Here is an 18,851-nt window from a genome sequence, read left to right as displayed (position 1 = left end):
AGGCTACCTGGGGGAGCTTTGTGCGTGTCTGTGGTGGCTGCAGAGAGAGACCCGCCTCTCTGTTACAGCTCTCGCCGTGGTTTGGTGGTGGGGTGCGAAACGTCGCCCGTGGTGCAGCTTTCACTTTTAGTCACTCAGCACGCGACGGTTCGGGCGACGGGCCATTCATCGTTATCACAACAACAACGCTTAGCAGGTCCCGTGTCCATAACAACACCGCGTGTGTGTGAACACTGTGTGTGTGTGTACCTGTGTGTGTGTACCTGTGTGTGTGTACACGTGTGTGTATGTACACGTGTGTGTATGTACACGTGTGTGTGTGTACACGTGTGTGTGTGTACACTGTGTGTGTGTACACTGTGTGTGTGTGTGAACCTGTGTGTGTGTGCACCTGTGTGTGTGTACCTGTGTGTGTGTGAACACTGTGTGTGTGTACCTGTGTGTGTGTGTGTACCTGTGTGTGTACCTGTGTGTGTGTGTGTACCTGTGTGTGTGTGTACCTGTGTGTGTGTGTGTACACTGTGTGTGTGTACACCTGTGTGTGTGTACCTGTGTGTGTATACACTGTGTGTGTGTACCTGTGTGTGTGTACACTGTGTGTGTGTGTACACTGTGTGTGTGAACACCTGTGTGTGTGTGTGTGTACACTGTGTGTGTGTACCTGTGTGTGTGTGTGTGTGTACACTGTGTGTGTGTACACCTGTGTGTGTGTGTACCTGTGTGTGTATACACTGTGTGTGTGTGTGTACACTGTGTGTGTGTACCTGTGTGTGTGTGTGAACACTGTGTGTGTGTGAACACCTGTGTGTGTGTGAACACCTGTGTGTGTACCTGTGTGTGTGTGAACACTGTGTGTGTGTACCTGTGTGTGTGTACCTGTGTGTGTGTGTGTACACTGTGTGTGTACACTGTGTGTGTGTGAACCTGTGTGTGTGTGAACCTGTGTGTGTGTGTGTGAACCTGTGTGTGTGTGAACACTGTGTGTGTGAACACCTGTGTGTGTATACCTGTGTGTGTGTGAACACTGTGTGTGTGTGTGAACACTGTGTGTGTGTGTGAACACTGTGTGTGTGTACCTGTGTGTGTGTGTGAGTACACTGTGTGTGTGTACACCTGTGTGTGTGTGTACCTGTGTGTGTGTATACACTGTGTGTGTACCTGTGTGTGTGTACCTGTGTGTGTGTACACTGTGTGTGTGTGTGTACACTGTGTGTGTGAACACTGTGTGTGTGAACACCTGTGTGTGTGTTTGTGTGTGTGAACACTGTGTGTGTGTACCTGTGTGTGTGAACACTGTGTGTGTACCTGTGTGTGTGAACACCTGTGTGTGTGAACACTGTGTGTGTGTACCTGTGTGTGTGAACACTGTGTGTGTACCTGTGTGTGTGAACACCTGTGTGTGTGTTTGTGTGTGTGTGAACACTGTGTGTGTGTGAACACTGTGTGTGTACCTGTGTGTGTGTACCTGTGTGTGTACCTGTGTGTGTGTGTACCTGTGTGTGTGTGTACCTGTGTGTGTGTGTGAACCTGTGTGTACCTGTGTGTGTGTGTACACTGTGTGTGTGTACACCTGTGTGTGTGTACCTGTGTGTGTGTATACACTGTGTGTGTACCTGTGTGTGTGTGTACCTGTGTGTGTGTACCTGTGTGTGTGTACACTGTGTGTGTGTGTGTACACTGTGTGTGTGAACACTGTCTGTGAACACCTGTGTGTGTGTTTGTGTGTGTGAACACTGTGTGTGTGTACCTGTGTGTGTGAACACTGTGTGTGTACCTGTGTGTGTGAACACCTGTGTGTGTGAACACTGTGTGTGTGTACCTGTGTGTGTGTGAACACTGTGTGTGTACCTGTGTGTGTGAACACCTGTGTGTGTGTTTGTGTGTGTGTGAACACTGTGTGTGTGAACACTGTGTGTGTACCTGTGTGTGTGTACCTGTGTGTGTGTGAACCTGTGTGTGTGTGTGTGAACCTGTGTGTGTACACTGTGTGTGTACACTGTGTACCTGTGTATGTGTGTAAACCTGTGTGTACCTGTGTGTGTGTGTACCTGTGTGTGTACACTGTGTGTGTGTACCTGTGTGTGTGTGTACCTGTGTGTGTGTGTACCTGTGTGTGTGTACACTGTGTGTGTGTGTACCTGTGTGTGTGTGTACCTGTGTGTGTGTGAACCTGTGTGTGTGTGAACCTGTGTGTGTGTAACTTGAGTAGGCAGTGGGTATGTTTAGGCATGTGTGTGCTTGTTTATGTGCATGACCTCGTGTGCACGTCCACGTGCATGCCTGTGTAGGTGTGTAAGTGTGTGTGAGCGATAGTGTAGCGGTTAGCGCTACGCTGCGCTATGAACCTTGCGACCCGGGTTCGATTCCCGCTCACGGCCAACACCAGTGACGATTATCTGAACCGGTCCCGGGCCTCCCCCAGGTCGACTCAGCCTCAAATGAGTACCTGGTGCGATGTGTAAACATCGCCACTTGGGAGACAAAGGCGGTCGGGCGTGGTGCTGGCCACCCACCCCCTCGTGTACCGTTCGGGCCTTCATAGGTGCTCGCTAACAGCACTTGCCCCTACAGTCGGTTACAGGCTATATGGGGGATCTTTGTGTGTGAACCTGTGTGTGTACACCTGTGTGTGTACACCTGTGTGTGTGTGTACACCTGTGTGTGTGTGTACACTGTGTGTGTGTGTGTGTACACTGTGTGTGTGTGTGTACACTGTGTGTGTGTACACTGGTGTGTGTGTGTGTACACCTGTATGGGAGAGCGGTGGTGTAGTGGTTAGCGCTACGCTGCGCTACGAACCCGGCGACCCAGGTTCAATTCCCGCTCACGGCCAACACCGCTGACGATTATCTGAAGCGGTCCTGAGCCTCCCCTAGGTCGACTCAGCCTGAAACGAGTGCCTGGTGCGGTGTGAGCAGTAAACATCGCCGCTGTGTAGAGACAAAGGCGCGATACTGCTCGCTAACAGCACTTGCCCCGAGAGGCTAAGGCTACACGGGGGACCTTTGTATGTGCGTGTGTGTGTGTGCGTGTGTGTGGGTGTGCGTGTGTGTATGTGTGTGGGTGTATGGGCGTGTGTCTGTGTGTGCGCCACACCACAATCAGATACTGTACCAATTTAAGGCTGAGTCGACCCAGAAGGCGGAGGATCGGTGCCGAGGATCGGTGCCGAGCACCGCTCGCCACTGGGAATCTCCACCGCTCAGTCGTGCGTACAACGCAATCGTCAGCGACCGGGGATACAAAGGCGGCCGCTCGCTCACAGCCCTTGCCCCCTGCAGCCCGCCGCAGGCTACACGGGGGACCTTTGTCTGTGCGCGCGTGCGTTTGGCTCCTCACCTCGTCGCGTCCACTGCGCTCCTCGTTCCCTCTCTCGCTCCTCGTCTCTCGCTCCTCCCCCCCCCATCTCTCTCTCTCGCTCTCAAATTAACGCTCTCACGCCTCCCCCTCCTCCCTCGCTGCCTCCGTCTCGCTCCCTCCCCCTCTCGTCCCTCCCCTCCCTCCCCCTCTCCTCCCTCTCTCTCGTCCCTCTCCTCCCCCTCTCCTCCCTCCCTCTCGTCCCTCTCCTCCCTCCCCTCCCCCTCTCCTCCCTCTCCTCCCTCCCTCTCCTCCCTCTCCTTCCTCCCCCCTCCCCCTCTCCTCCCTCCCTCTCGTCCCTCTCGTCCCTCTCCTCCCTCCCCTCCCCCTCACCTCCCTCTCCTCCCTCCCCCTCTCCTCCCTCCCCCTCTCCTCCCTCTCCTTCCTCCCCCCCTCCCCCTCTCCTCCCTCCCCCCCCTCGCCCTCTCTGCATCTTCTCCTCTCTCCCCCTCCCTCTCGCCCCCGACCTCTCCTTTCCACGTCCCCTCTCCTCCCTTTACCTCTCCCCTCCTCTCTCCCCTCCCTCTCTCCCCTCCTCTCTCCCCTCCTCTCTCCCCTCCTCTCTCTTGTTTTACGATCAGGGGAAACAAGAAGATGCTCGGTGTAGTCGGCACTTTGCTCCGTTCATCATTTCGGTTTTTTTAGTTTTTTTATGCTTTGCTTTATGTAACCCCCCCCTCCCCCCTTTTAAATGAAAGACCCAAAATATTTTTTCTTTTTTTCTCCTTTCCCCTTCCCCCTCTCTCTCTCTACCCCCCTCTCTGCCCCCCCCCCTCTCTCTCTGCCCCCTCTCATCCTACTCCATTTCGCTCTCTCTCGCTCACTCTCTCGCTCTCTCTTTTTTTATATAACTACGACAAGTGCTGCATCTGCACTCAGCCCTTCTCGCAGTCCTACGGCCTCCGACGGGTAGCTCACAACTCCACGCAGAGCTCTCTACCGTCATCTGCCACCGAGCTCACGGCCTCCTCCAGCGCCCACTGCTCCTTGAAGGCCGGCACGGCGTGGGTCAGCCGCGCGTGGCGGAACTCCGGCCCACACTCCCTGGCTCCGACCAGAGCGCGGAAGATGCCCAGGCTGCTGGCCGGACGTTGCCCCTCCAGGGCCACCTTCCTCACCCTGTACATGACGAGCCTGGCGTAGCCTAAGAGCACCTTGACCGGCCCCTGGAGATGTTGGGGTCCGTCGCCCTTCGGGTATACAAAGATGAGGACCGTCAGGGAGAAGTGGAGGCTGAACCTTAGGAGGATGTTTCTCAGGAGCTTGAACAGCGAGTCCAGACTCTTGCACTCCACGTATTGGTGCGCCACCATCTCCGCTTTACCGCAGAGCCGGCACTCCGGGGACGTGTCGGTGAAGCGCGCCGGGGAGACGTCGGTGGTGACGGTGCCGTGGGCGATGCTCCAGCTGAGGTCGCCGATGCGGTCGTACGTCGGTCTGGAGTAGAGTTGCCACCAGCGAGGCCTCTCCGGAGAGACACAGGGCAGGGCTCTCCTCCAGGCAGGGTCCTTGTGGCTCCTCAGGGTGTCCTGTTGGTGGAACCGGACCATGTAGGAGTAGAGCACCTTCCTCTTGACGTTTGAGAACGCCACCTCCGGCAGGTCTTCCAGCCGGCACAGGTCGTGATCCGCCTTCGTTTGTCGGCACTGGCGACGCAGTGGCACGACGGAGAGCTCCGGTGGAGGGGGACCGAGAGGGGCCTCGTCATCCCCAACGCCGATGGGGGTGGCGTTCTCCCCGCCGCTGCCGCTGAGAAGGCCCCCTTGGCTTCGGCCAGGATCCGGGCGGCCACCCGGAGCGACTGCAGCCCCCCTGTCTTTGTGGCCATGTCTGCTGGTCCGAGCCACCGGCCTCCGTGTTCCAGGCTCCACCAGATCTCCCGTCCTGGTGAGCCGCGCGTTGGCGAGGCGCCTCTCCATGCCTGGGGTGGCGGTGGTGGTGGATGGCAGCTTTGTCTGCGGGTTCCTGAGGATCGGTTCGAAGACCAGATCCTCGGCCGATCGCGGCTGGTTCAGCCTCCTGACGGCGAGGGAGCTCCGTGTCTGCAGGATGCTCCTGTAGAAGGGTGGCAGCTGTCCCAGTGGGAGGCCCTGCAGGTCCACGTAGAATAGTTGCTTGGAGCACTGCAGGCTCCTCTCTCTACACTATACACTACTAAACACTACACTATACACTACACTATACACTACACTACTATACACTACACTATATACACTACATTACACACTACACTATACACTACACTATACACTACACTATACACTACTATACACTACACTATACACTACAATATACACCACTATACACTACTATACACTACACTATACACTACACTACTATATACTACACTATATACACTACATTACACACTACACTATACACTACACTATATTCTACACTACACTATATACACTATATTCTACACTACACTCTACACTACTATACACTACACTATACACTACACCACTATACACTACTATACTACTATACACTACACTATATTCTGCACTACACTATACACTACACTACTATACTACTATACACTACACTATACATTGCACTACTATACACTACACTACACACTACACAATATTCCACACTAAACTATATACACTACACTTAACACTACACCACTATACACTACTATACTACTATACACTACACTCTATTCTACACTACACTATACACTACCTTATACACTACTATACACTGCACTATACACTGCACTACTATACACTACACACTATACTACACTATACACTACACTATACACTACACTACACTATACACTACACTATACATTACACTACACACTACACTATACACTACACTACACACTACGCTACACTATACACTACACTATACACTACACTACACACTACACTTTACACTACACTATACACTACACTATACACCACACTAAACACTCCACTCCACACTACACTATACACTACACTACTATACTACTATACACTACACTATACACTGCACTATACACTGCACTACTATACACTACACTATACACTACATTATACACTACTATACACTACACTATACACTACACTATACACTCCACATTACACTATATTCTACACTACACTCCACACTACACTATACACTACACTATTATACTACTATACACTACACTATACACTACACTACACACTACACTTTACCCTACACTACACACTATACACTACACTCCACATTAAACTATATTCTCCACTACACTACACACTACACTATACACTACACTATACACTACACTCCACATTAAACTATATTCTCCACTACACTACACACTACACTATACACTACACTATACACTACACTCCACATTAAACTATATTCTCCACTACACTACACACTACACTACACACTACACTATACACTACACTATACACTACACTACACATTACACTATATTCTACACTACACACTACACTATACACTACACTATACACTACACTCCACATTAAACTATATTCTACACTACACACTACACTATACACTACACTATACACTACACTCCACATTACACTATATTCTACACTACACTACACACTACACTTTACACTACACTACACACTACACTCCACATTAAACTATATTCTACACTACACACTACACTATACACTACACTATACACTACACTCCACATTAAACTATATTCTACACTACACTACACACTACACTTTTGGCTCGCCATCGAACAAACGCGGCCACCGGCCGTCTGGAACGCTCTCCCTTCCCACCGGGAGCTACAATGCAGACTCGTGTCTTTACAGCTGCTGCTGCTGCTGCTGCTGTTGTTGTGGTGGTGTTGTTGTTGTGGTGTTGTTGTTGTGGTGGTGTTGTTGTTGTGGTGGTGTTGTTGTTGTGGTGTTGTTGTGGTGGTGTTGTTGTGGTGGTGTTGTTGTTGTGGTGGTGGTGTTGTTGTGGTGGTGTTGTTGTTGTGGTGTTGTTGTGGTGGTGGTGTTGTTGTGGTGTTGTTGTTGGGTTGTTGTTGTTGTTGTGTTATTGTTGTTGTGGTGTTGTTGTTGTGGTGTTGTTGTGGTGTTGTTGTGGTGTTGTTGTTGTGGTGTTGTTGTTGTGGTGTTGTTGTTGTGGTGGTGTTGTTGTTGTTGTGGTGGTGTTGTTGTGGTGGTGGCGTTGTTGTGGTGTTGTTGTTGTGGTGGTGTTGTTGTGGTGTTGTTGTTGTGGTGGTGGTGTTGTTGTTGTGGTGGTGTTGTTGTGGTATTGTTGTTGTTGTGGTGGTGTTGTTGTTGTGGTGGTGTTGTTGTGGTGTTGTTGTTGTGGTGGTGGTGTTGTTGTTGTTGTGGTGGTGTTGTTGTTGTGGTGTTGTTGTTGTGGTGGTGTTGTTGTTGTTGTGGTGTTGTTGTTGTTGTGGTGTTGTTGTGGTGGTGTTGTTGTTGTGGTGGTGTTGTTGTTGTGGTGTTGTTGTGGTGGTGTTGTTGTTGTGGTGTTGTTGTGGTGGTGTTGTTGTTGTTGTGGTGGCGTTGTTGTTGTTGTGGTGTTGTTGTGGTGGTGGTGTTGTTGTTGTGGAGTTGTTGTGTTGTTGTGGTGGTGTTGTTGTGTTGTTGTGGTGGTGGTGTTGTTGTTGTGGTGTTGTTGTGGTAGTGTTGTTGTTGTGGTGTTGTTGTGGTGTTGTTGTTGTGGTGTTGTTGTTGTTGTGGTGTTGTTGTTGTGGTGTTGTTGTTGTGGTGGTGTTGTTGTATTGTTGTATTGTTGTTGTGGTGTTGTTGTTGTGGTGGTGGTGTTGTTGTTGTGGTGTTGTGGTGGTGTTGTTGTTGTTGTGGTGGTGGTGTTGTTGTTGTGGTGTTGTTGTTGTAGTGTTGTTGTTGTGAAGTTGTTGTTGTGGAGTTGTTGTTGTGGTGTTGTAGTGGTGGTGTTGTGGTGTTGTTGTTGTGGTGGTGTTGTTGTGGTGTTGTTGTGGTGGTGTTGTTGTTGTTTTGTTGTGGTGTTGTTGTGTTGTTGTGGTGTTGTTGTTGTGTTGTTATTGTGGTGTTGTTGTAGTGGCGGTGTTGTTGTTATTGTGGTGGTGTTGTTGTGTTGTTGTGGTGTTGTTGTAGAGTTGTTGTTATTGTGGTGTTGTTGTTGTGGTGTTGTTGTAGAGTTGTTGTTATTGTGGTGTTGTTGTTGTGGTGTTGTTGTTATTGTGGTGTTGTGGTTATTGTGGTGTTGTTGTTGTTGTGGAGTTGTTGTTGTTGTTGTGTTGTTGTTATTGTGGTGTTGTTGTTATTGTGGTGTTGTTGTTGTGGAGTTGTTGTTGTGGTGGTGTTGTTGTTGTTGTGGTGTTGTTGTGGTGTTGTGTTGTTGTTGTGTTGTTGTGGTGTTGTCCTGCGAGTCGTGACGCCTCTTGCCACCACACACCCGTCGGTGACACGGCACGAGCCCGTGGGCCTTTGTGTGGACGCGGAAGAGAGACAAAGGCGGCCGGGCGTGGTTGCTGGCCACCCGCCCCCTCTGTGTGCGCCACGCCGTGCCGGCAGCCTGCATGGGCTGCTGCTGCAGCTGCTGCTGCTGCTGCTCGCGAACAGCACTTGCCCCGACAGCGTGTCGAGGCCACACGGGGGGCCTTTGTCTTTGTGTGCAGCTGTGAGCGCTGCGCGCGCACTTCCGACCCGTCCCGCCCGGGTTCGATTCCCGCTCACGGCCACCAACAGCGTCCATCGTGATGTGAACAACCACAGCAGAAGCCAAACGACTCCAGACCGCGTGGTGCTGACGTTGATTCTCAGTGTGGAGGGGAAACTCCGCAGGACGCGGAGACAAAATCCACGCGACCACGGGGAGAGAGACGCCGCAAACTACAAATACACAGCAGCAGGGGTCAGGGGACAGGGTCGGGATGGAACCCACGACCTCCTGTGTACCTGGCGAGGTAGTTAACATCTCACAGCCACCGTGATGATGATGATGAGAGAGACGCAGACTCCAAATACACAGCAGCAGGGGTCAGGGGTCAGGGTCGGGATGGAACCCACGACCACCTGTGTACCAGGCGAGGTAGTCAACATCTCGCCGATTATAACGATGGACCACACACTCCAGGTAACTCTACACCCTGTCGCTCTCTCTATTGATGGCGCTCTGAAGAAGGCCCATTGCCCGAAACGTCGCCGACTCTAGATGCGTACCGCGCCCCGTAAGCGCGGTTGTTGGTCGTGGCACGGCGCAGTTGGCAACGTTTCCCGCTAGTCCTCGTTTAGCGAGCGAGTGGCAGACAAGCGCGTTAAGCGAAAACAATCCCACCACCACCCCCATCGACAAGGCAGTGACGAGGAAGTGTGGCGAGATACAAAGACAAAGATCCCCGTGTAGTCTTCCACAGGCTGTCGGGAAAGTGCTGCTAGCGCGTGGCAGCGCTTGTGAAGGCTGCCGGCACGGGGAACTTTGTCTCCCCAGTGGCGATGTTTGGTGCACACCGCACCAGGAAACTCATTTGAGGCTGAGTCGACCTAAGGGAGGCCCAGGGCGAGGTTCAGACAATCGTCGCTATCAGTGGTGGCGTTGTTGGTGGCCGCGAGGAGCGGGAATCGAACTCGGAGTCTATGCCCGGTTCGTAGCGCTGACCGCTACCGCCATCACCGCCACCTCCACTACGACCATCACCACCACCACCACCGCCGCCGTCACCACCGCCACCACCACCACCACCGCCACCACCACCGCCACCACCGCCACCACCACCACCGCCACCACCACCGCCACCACCACCACCGCCACCGCCACCACCACCGCCACCACCGCCACCGCGTGTCACTCCGTGTCACTCTATCACTGTACCGCTCAGCCTCTAGAAAGTAGTCGACCACTCAGATGACTGCGTTGTAACAGAGTGAACGTTTCGTGTTATAACAGAGTGATCGTTCCACGTTATAACAGAGTGCTTGTTCCACGTTATAACAGAGTGCTTGTTCCACGTTATAACAGAGTGAATGTTCCACGTTGTAACAGGGTGAATGTTCCACGTTATAACAGAGTGCTTGTTCCACGTTATAACAGAGTGCTTGTTCCACGTTATAACAGAGTGCTTGTTCCACGTTGTAACAGAGTGAACGTTCCACGTTATAACAGAGTGAACGTTCCACGTTGTAACAGAGTGAATGTTCCACGTTGTAACAGGATGAATGTTCCACGTTGTAACAGAGTGAATGTTCCACGTTATAACAGAGTGATCGTTCCACGTTGTAACAGAGTGAACGTTCCACGTTATAACAGAGTGAACGTTCCACGTTGTAACAGAGTGAATGTTCCACGTTGTAACAGGGTGAATGTTCCACGTTGTAACAGAGTGAATGTTCCACGTTATAACAGAGTGATCGTTCCACGTTGTAACAGAGTGAACGTTCCACGTTATAACAGAGTGAACGTTCCACGTTGTAACAGAGTGAATGTTCCACGTTGTAACAGGGTGAATGTTCCACGTTGTAACAGAGTGAATGTTCCACGTTGTAACAGAGTGAACGTTCCACGTTATAACAGAGTGCTTGTTCCACGTTATAACAGGCTGAATGTTCCACGTTGTAACAGAGTAAACGTTCCACGTTGTAACAAAATGAATGTTCCACGTTATAACAGAGTGCTTGTTCCACGTTATAACAGGCTGAATGTTCCACGTTGTAACAGAATGAATGTTCCACGTTATAACATGGTGAATGTTCCACGTTGTAACAGAATGAATGTTCCACGTTATAACAGGGTGAATGTTTCGTGTTATAACAGGGTGAATGTTCCACGTTGTAACGGGACAGGCGCCGCGCGCGTCCGCGAGGAACTCGCCGCCCCTCGCGGGCGAATTGATTTATCTTCTTAGACATTGATCGTGAACTCGCATTAAATGAGAGAGTAATGAATGAGCCCAGTGGTATGTATCGCCGTAATGTATACTACGCCTTTAAATAATGCACGGTCATATCGGTTAGCGGAGTGGTGATGTTAAATGATACTTCCTTCGTGAAATATGCGAAGATCCTTCTCATCCAAACTTTATTCTTCAACTATGTTAACCTCTTTGTATTTTTGTATTTTTTTATTATATCTTAAAGTTATTTATATTCGATATTTATTCAATTTTATATACTTCAGCCCCTTGGTGTTAGTTAGACTTTTAACCCTTATTATTACAGTAAGACTTGTTTAAAACTTATTTAAGATTTTAGATTCCTACATGTTGAATGAATGCACCATCCTGCCAAAGTAAATTCCGTGTCGGTGTGAACTTTCATGGCGAATAAAACCCTTTCTGATTCTGATTTGCAAATCATCATCATCATCATCAGCGGCAGCAGCAGCAGCCGATCCACCGCTGGATGACACCACGCTGCTGTTTGACCATACTTCGCCACTCTGGTCGCGTGCAGTTTGGCTGAAGGCTCAATGAATGTGTAACTTTTGGGCCAAAAGAACGGACGACGTGGCAACGCTGGACTAACGTTGAGCGAACGTTGGGACAACAGACCAAGGTTGTACTAACGTTGAGCGAACGTTGGGACAACAGACCAAGGTTGTACTAACGTTGAGCGAACGTTGGGACAACAGACCAAGGTTGTACTAACGTTGAGCGAACGTTGGGACAACAGACCAAGGTTGTACTAACGTTGAGCGAACGTTGGGACAACAGACCAAGGTTGTACTAACGTTGAGCGAACGTTGGGACAACAGACCAAGGTTGTACTAACGTTGAGAAAACGTTGGGGCAACGTTGCATGTTCACTAGGACAGTGGGGAGATCCAGAGAGATCACTGAGATCTGGGTAGAAATCATCGCCACTGGGGAGACAAAGGCGGCCGGGCGTGGTGCTGGCCACCCACCCCCTCGTGTACCGTGCTGGCCTTCATAGGTGCTCGCTAACAGCACTTGCCCCTACAGTCTGTTGAGGCTATATGGGGGATCTTTTTTGTGTCTGTGTGTAGTCTGTGTGTGTGTGGTTAGTGTGTGTGTGTAGTCTGTGTGTGTGTGGTCTGTGTGTGTGTCTGTCTGTGTGTGTGCCTCAAGGTGCACATGGCCTGGCACAAGCGTCGTGGTGACGTCACCGCCACTTAGTGGCGAATGGCGGTTGTTGTTGTTGTTTGTGTGTCTATGTCTGTTTGTGTGTCTGTGTGTGTGTGGTCTGTGTGTGTGTCTGTGTGTGTGTGTGGTCTCCCCAGAGACCCTGGCTGACAGAGGAGGTGTTCAGGATGGTTGAGAAAAAGCGACAGGCCCACTGTCATCGGCTACAGAATCCCACGTCAGAGAATGAGGAGGCTTACCGCAGCCTTCGTTCGGAGGTTCGGAGAGCCGTGAGGCGCTGCAAGGATGGGTGGTGGTCGCGGGTTGCTGAGGAGATGGAGTCTGCCTCAGTGGCCCGCGATCACAAATCTCTATTTAACTCCATCAAAAAAGTAACCTGCAGCGCCACACCTATTACCATCGTTAGGGGGAAAAACGGTGATGCAATCTCCGACCCCCAGGAAAAGGTTTGCAGATTTGCTGAGCATTTCTGTGAGGTCCTGGGGGATTGAAAATCCCTCAGCCAGGAAAACATCGTGGCACAAAGTGAGGATGACCCTGCTGAGGCTGCGGTGCCTCATATTTGAAGAAGTCACCCCCTGTGAGTGGCTGGCTGAGGTGCCATCTGTTGAGGAAGTACTGAGGGCGATCCTGAGTCTGAGACCAGGAAAGGCAGCGGGCAGAGATGATCTCCCTAGCGAAATGCTGAGGGAGGGTGGAGTTTGTGCACAGACTGCCCTATATGACATCATAACAACAGTCTGGACCACTGGACGGGTTCCACAGGATTGGAAGGATGCCCTAGTGGTCCCCCTCTTTAACAAGGGGGACCGCACAGACTGTAACAACTACAGGGGCATCTCACTCCTCAGTGTGCCGGGAAAGGTCCTGGCAAGGATTATTCAACATCGCCTTGCCAGGCACGCTGAGGAGAGGCTTGCGGAGCCCCAATGCGGTTTCAGGAAAGGGCGGTCCTGCACAGATGCCATATTTTCTGTCCATCTGCTACAGCAGAGGTGTAGGGAATTCCAGCAAGACCTACATCTCTGCATTATTCACCTGGTCAAGGCCTATGATACCATCAATAGGCCTGGGCTCTGGGTTGTTCTTCGTGCTTTTGGAGTACCTGACCCTCTGCTCACGATCATTAAGGACCTTCATGATAGTGAGCGGGCCCGGGTAAAACTACGTGGCCGGGAGTCCGAACCTTTCCCTGTGCACCTTGGGGTGCGACAGGGATGTCCTCTGGCTCCCACATTATTTAACATCTATTTTGACCACGTAGTTCGTGAAGCCTTCAGTAGCTGTACCGGAGGAATTGCCATCTGGTACAGATACAATGGGAGGCTGATCGATGCTCGGGTGCGGTCAAGGGATGGCTCCCGATTGCTCAACCACGTTATGTATGCCGATGATTTGGTAATAGCTGCTCATTCAGAGGAGGAGTTGGAGACGCTACTGCTGAGACTGGAGCGTGCCACTAAGAGATGGGGCCTTACCATCAGCCCCACCAAAACTAAGCACCTGCCTGGGTATTTTGTACCATCGGACACTCCACCCCCACAACTCCCAATCGGTGATGGGGCAGTTGTGGAGAGAGTGGAGAGTTTCCCATACCTGGGCAGTGTGCTTATGATCGGCTCCAGTTTAACAGCAGAGGTCTCACTCCGAATCAGTCGAGCGGCAATATCTTTTCATCGGTTGCGTAACGCTGTGTGGAAGCTACCTGGTCTGTCGCTCCGCACTAAGCTTCAGGTCTTCTCGGCCACGGTCATTCCCTCCCTTCTCTACGCTTGCGAAACGTGGACCCCCTTAATGGAATATCTTCGCCGGTGAGAAGCATTTAGGCTGACCTGCCTACGATCCATCATGGGTTTAACCAGACTGGATTGTGTGAGGAGCTCACAAATCCTTAAAAGATCTGGGCAAGGTCCCATCGGTGAGCTCCTCCGGCGGGCAAGGCTGCGATGGCTGGGTCATGTAGCCCGCATGCCCAGCCACTGCATGCCGAAGCAGCTTTTGTTCGGCCGGATCGAGGGGGCTAAGCGGGCGCGGCACGGGCTAGAGAGGAGATGGAGTGATGTGGTACAGGAGGACGTGGAGCTGAGTGGACTTGCCGATGACTGGTACCAGCGGTGTCAAGATCGGCCTCTGTGGAGGAGGCTCGTGAAGGACGCTACTGGGCAGTTGGACGTAGTCTCCCTCCAACAACAACGGAGAGCGGAGGAGCAACGCTCACAACAACGAGCGGAGCGCCAGGTGGCTAAAGCACAGCAGGTTGGCACAGTAGGGGGCACAGGTGGTGCATCAGCCAGTCATCTCAGTCAGTCGACCCGTGGCACCTGGGTCTGCCCCGTGACCTCCTGCCAGCGGGCGTTCGACACTTCACGTGGCCTCAGGGTGCACATAGCCTGGCACAAGCGTCGTGGTGACGTCACTGCCACTTAGTGGCGAATGGCGGTTGTTGTTGTATGTGTGTGTCTGTGTGTCTGTGTGGAGCGATAGTGTAGCGGTTAGTGCTACGCTGCGCTATGAACCTGGCGACCCGGGTTCGATTCCCGCTCACTGTCAACACCAGTGACGATTATCTGAACCGGTCCCGGGCCTCCCCTAGGTCGACTCAACCTCAAATGAGTACCTGGTGCGATGTGTAAACATTGCCACTAGGGAGACAAAGGCGGTCGGGCGTGGTGCTGGCCACCCACCCCCTCGTGTACCGTTCCGGCCTTCATAGGTGCTCGCTAACAGCACTTGCCCCTACAGTCTGTTAAGGCTATATGGGGGATCTTTGTGTGTGTGTGTGTGTACAGGGAGGCGTGTGTATTTCATAGCGGACAGACACGAGGACAGACAAATGAACGGCGATAGTGGAAATCAATGTCGCGGGCAGCGTTACCCGTCGCCCCGACTCCGCCAATGCCCCGGCTACTTCCAAGCGGTGAATTTCTGCATCCATAATTTATGGGCCGCTCACGCAAACAGGCAAAGCTCCCCCAGGTAGCCGCGGAGGGTGCCGTGGGCAGGGAGTCACCGCGGGGGGCGGGGGGGGGGCGAAGAGCTTCAGAGATTCTCGGATTTATCCTCCTGTGTAAACTATAATAATGATGATGACATTGATACATGCACCGATTCTCATCAAGAATCTCAAAGCGCTGGGCAGGACACAGCAGCAGCAGACACTCGGCACGAGGTATAAGTAAAATTATGAATATAAGTTCTGTTATAAATACATTTTTACAAAGGACGTCCACAAGACAAAGGTCCCCCGTGTAGCCTGTGACTGACTGTAGGGGCAAGTGCTGTCGGCGAGTAGCAGCAGCAGCTATGAAAGCTACCGGCACTGTGGCACACGAGGAGGTGGGTGGCCAGCACCACGCCCGGCCGCCTTTGTCTCCCCAGTGGCGATGTTCACTGCACACCGCACCAGGTAACTCATTTGAGGCTGAGTCGACCTAGGGGAGGCCCAGGACCGCCACGGATCCCACACGGAGACTCATTGTAGCCTGGCGCTGCCCTCTAATGGACGAGTCGAGAACTTGGTAAGAAAATTTCCTCTAACACAGGGGGGTCGCTCACGGTTGGATCGCGTAAATAGAAATTGTTGTGCCGGTAAACCCGCCACCACCCGACGCAGACAATGCAAAACAGAGTTGTCACGTGAACAGAAACGCGGCCCAATTCGTCACCAGGACAGCGCATCGATTGTGTTTGTTGGAGAGTTAGGCCACAACATTTACAGACATTTACTATGAACCAGTTGTGTGTTGGAGAGCCAGGCCACAACATTTATAGACATTTATTATGCACCAGTCGTGTGTTGGAGAGCCAGGCCACAACATTTACAGACATTTACTATGACCCAGTTGTGTGTTCGAGAGTCACGCCACAACATTTACAGACATTTACTATGCACCAGTGGTGTGTTGGAGAGCCAGGCCACAACATTTACAGACATTTACTATGCACCAGTTGTGTGTTGGAGAGTCAGGCCACAACATTTACAGACATTTACTATGCACCAGTCGTGTGTTGGAGAGCCAGGCCACAACATTTACACACATTTATTATGCACCAGTTGTGTGGTGGAGAGCCAGGCCACAACATTTACAGACATTTACTATGCACCAGTTGTGTGTTGGAGAGTTAGGCCACAACATTTACAGACATTTACTATGCACCAGTTGTGTGTTGGAGAGGCAGGCCACAACATTTACAGACATTTACTATGCACCAGTTGTGTGTGGCAGAGGCTGGCCACAACATTTACACACATTTATTATGCACCAGTTGTGTGGTGGAGAGTCAGGCCACAACATTTATTGACATTTACTATGCACCAGTTGTGTGTTGCAGAGGCTGGCCACAACATTTACACACATTTATTATGCACCAGTTGTGTGTTGCAGAGGCTGGCCACAACATTTACAGACATTTACTATGCACCAGTTGTGTGTTCGAGAGTCAGGCCACAACATTTACAGACATTTACTATGCACCAGTTGTGTGTTGGAGAGTTAGGCCACAACATTTACAGACATTTACCATGCACCAGTGGTGTGTTGGAGAGCTAGGCCACAACATTTACAGACATTTACTATGCACCAGTTGTGTGTTGCAGAGGTTGGCCACAACATTTACAGACATTTACTATGAACCAGTTGTGTGTCGGAGAGTCAGGCCACAACATTTACAGACATTTACTATGCACCAGTTGTGTGTCGGAGAGTCAGGCCACAACATTTCCCGACATTTACTATGCACCAGTCGTGTGTTGGAGAGTCAGGCCACAACATTTGCAGACATTTACTATGCACCAGTTGTGTGTTGGAGAGTCAGGCCACAACATTTACAGACATTTACTATGCACCAGTTGTGTGTTGCAGAGTCAGGCCACAACATTTACAGACATTTACTATGCACCAGTGGTGTGTTGGAGAGCCAGGCCACAACATTTACAGACATTTACTATGCACCAGTTGTGTGTTGGAGAGTCAGGCCACAACATTTACAAACATTTACTATGCGCCAGTTGTGTGTTGCAGAGTCAAGCCACAACATTTACAGACATTTACTATGCACCAGTTGTGTGTTGCAGAGGTTGGCCACAACATTTACAGACATTTACTATGAACCAGTTGTGTGTCGGAGAGTCAGGCCACAACATTTACAGACATTTACTATGCACCAGTTGTGTGTCGGAGAGTCAGGCCACAACATTTCCCGACATTTACTATGCACCAGTCGTGTGTTGGAGAGTCAGGCCACAACATTTACAGACATTTACTATGCACCAGTTGTGTGTTGGAGAGTCAGGCCACAACATTTACAGACATTTACTATGCACCAGTTGTGTGTTGCAGAGTCAGGCCACAACATTTACAGACATTTACTATGCACCAGTGGTGTGTTGGAGAGCCAGGCCACAACATTTACAGACATTTACTATGCACCAGTTGTGTATTGGAGAGATAGGCCACAACATTTACAAACATTTACTATGCGCCAGTTGTGTGTTGCAGAGTCATGCCACAACATTTGCAGACATTTACTATGCACCAGTGGTGTGTTGGAGAGTCAGGCCACAACATTTACAGACATTTACTATGCACCAGTTGCGTGTCGGAGAGCCAGGCCACAACATTTACAGACATTTACTATGCACCAGTTGTGTGTTGCAGAGGCTGGCCACAACATTTACAGACATTTACTATGAACCAGTGGTGTTTCATTGTTTCCCTTCTACGTGACTTTATAGATGTAGAGGTAGCCTGCATTGCCCCTGGGTATCAAAGGGGCAGTGCAGCGTTACCTCTGGGTGCATAACGGGTGGGGTCAGACGAGGTGAAGTGGCTCGCAGCCACAGTTTGTGGAGAACCAATCAGATAGTTCCACGTGGGAATGTGGGATTGGTTACACCTGGCCACAAACGGGTATAAGAAGGGTGACCGCGCAGAGCACGGCGGGGAGTTCTCTCCCTACACGAAGACCGAAGCCCGGGCTGAAGATAGCCAGGACCCTGGACCCAGCCTTCCAGCCCTTCTGAGGGCTAAGGCTCGGCGTATCCAGTGGTCAAGACCCGCCCGGCCAGCGGTGGGTCAGATAGCCTCCCCTAGGTCCCAGCTGGAGGACTCTGGGATAGAGGTAGATGTGTAAGTCCCGTCAAGATGAGAGGCTGTACCTCCTTAGGCTGGGATAGCGGTGGACGTGTAAGTCCCACCAAGATAGGAGGTTGTACTTCATAGCGGTAGACGTGTAAGTCCCACCAAGATAGGAGGCTGTACCTCCTTAGGCTAGGGTAGCGGTGGACGTGTAAGTCCCACCAAGATAGGAGGCTGTACCTCCTTAGGCTGGGATAGCGGTAGACGTGTAAGTCCCGCCGAGATAGGAGGCTGTACCTCCTTAGGCTAGGGTAGCGGTAGACGTGTAAGTCCCGCCGAGATAGGAGACTGTACCTCCTTAGGCTGGGATAGCGGTAGACGTGTAAGTCCCCACAAGATAG

The 18,851-nt window shown here is 51.2% G+C and overlaps 1 protein-coding gene across 1 annotated transcript in view; it reads right to left on the bottom strand.

Moving 5' to 3' along the window:
• The window catches only part of LOC116957421 (ephrin type-A receptor 4-like), a 76,062-nt gene extending 72,614 nt beyond the window's left edge, over positions 1–3,448 (bottom strand). The window contains exon 1 of the mRNA XM_076056196.1: positions 3,340–3,448. The gene's annotated coding sequence lies outside the window, so the exon portion shown is untranslated. The remainder of the gene's footprint in view (positions 1–3,339) is intronic.
• Positions 3,449–18,851: the final 15,403 nt, after the last annotated feature.

This window comes from Petromyzon marinus, chromosome 74 (assembly GCF_048934315.1).
Source record: "Petromyzon marinus isolate PM22_M1 ecotype Great Lakes invasive population chromosome 74, UKy_Petmar_22M1.pri1.0, whole genome shotgun sequence".
Taxonomy (NCBI): Eukaryota; Metazoa; Chordata; class Hyperoartia; order Petromyzontiformes; family Petromyzontidae; genus Petromyzon; species Petromyzon marinus.
Note: the sequence above shows the minus strand (reverse complement) of the source record. Positions and strands in the feature narration are given on the sequence as shown.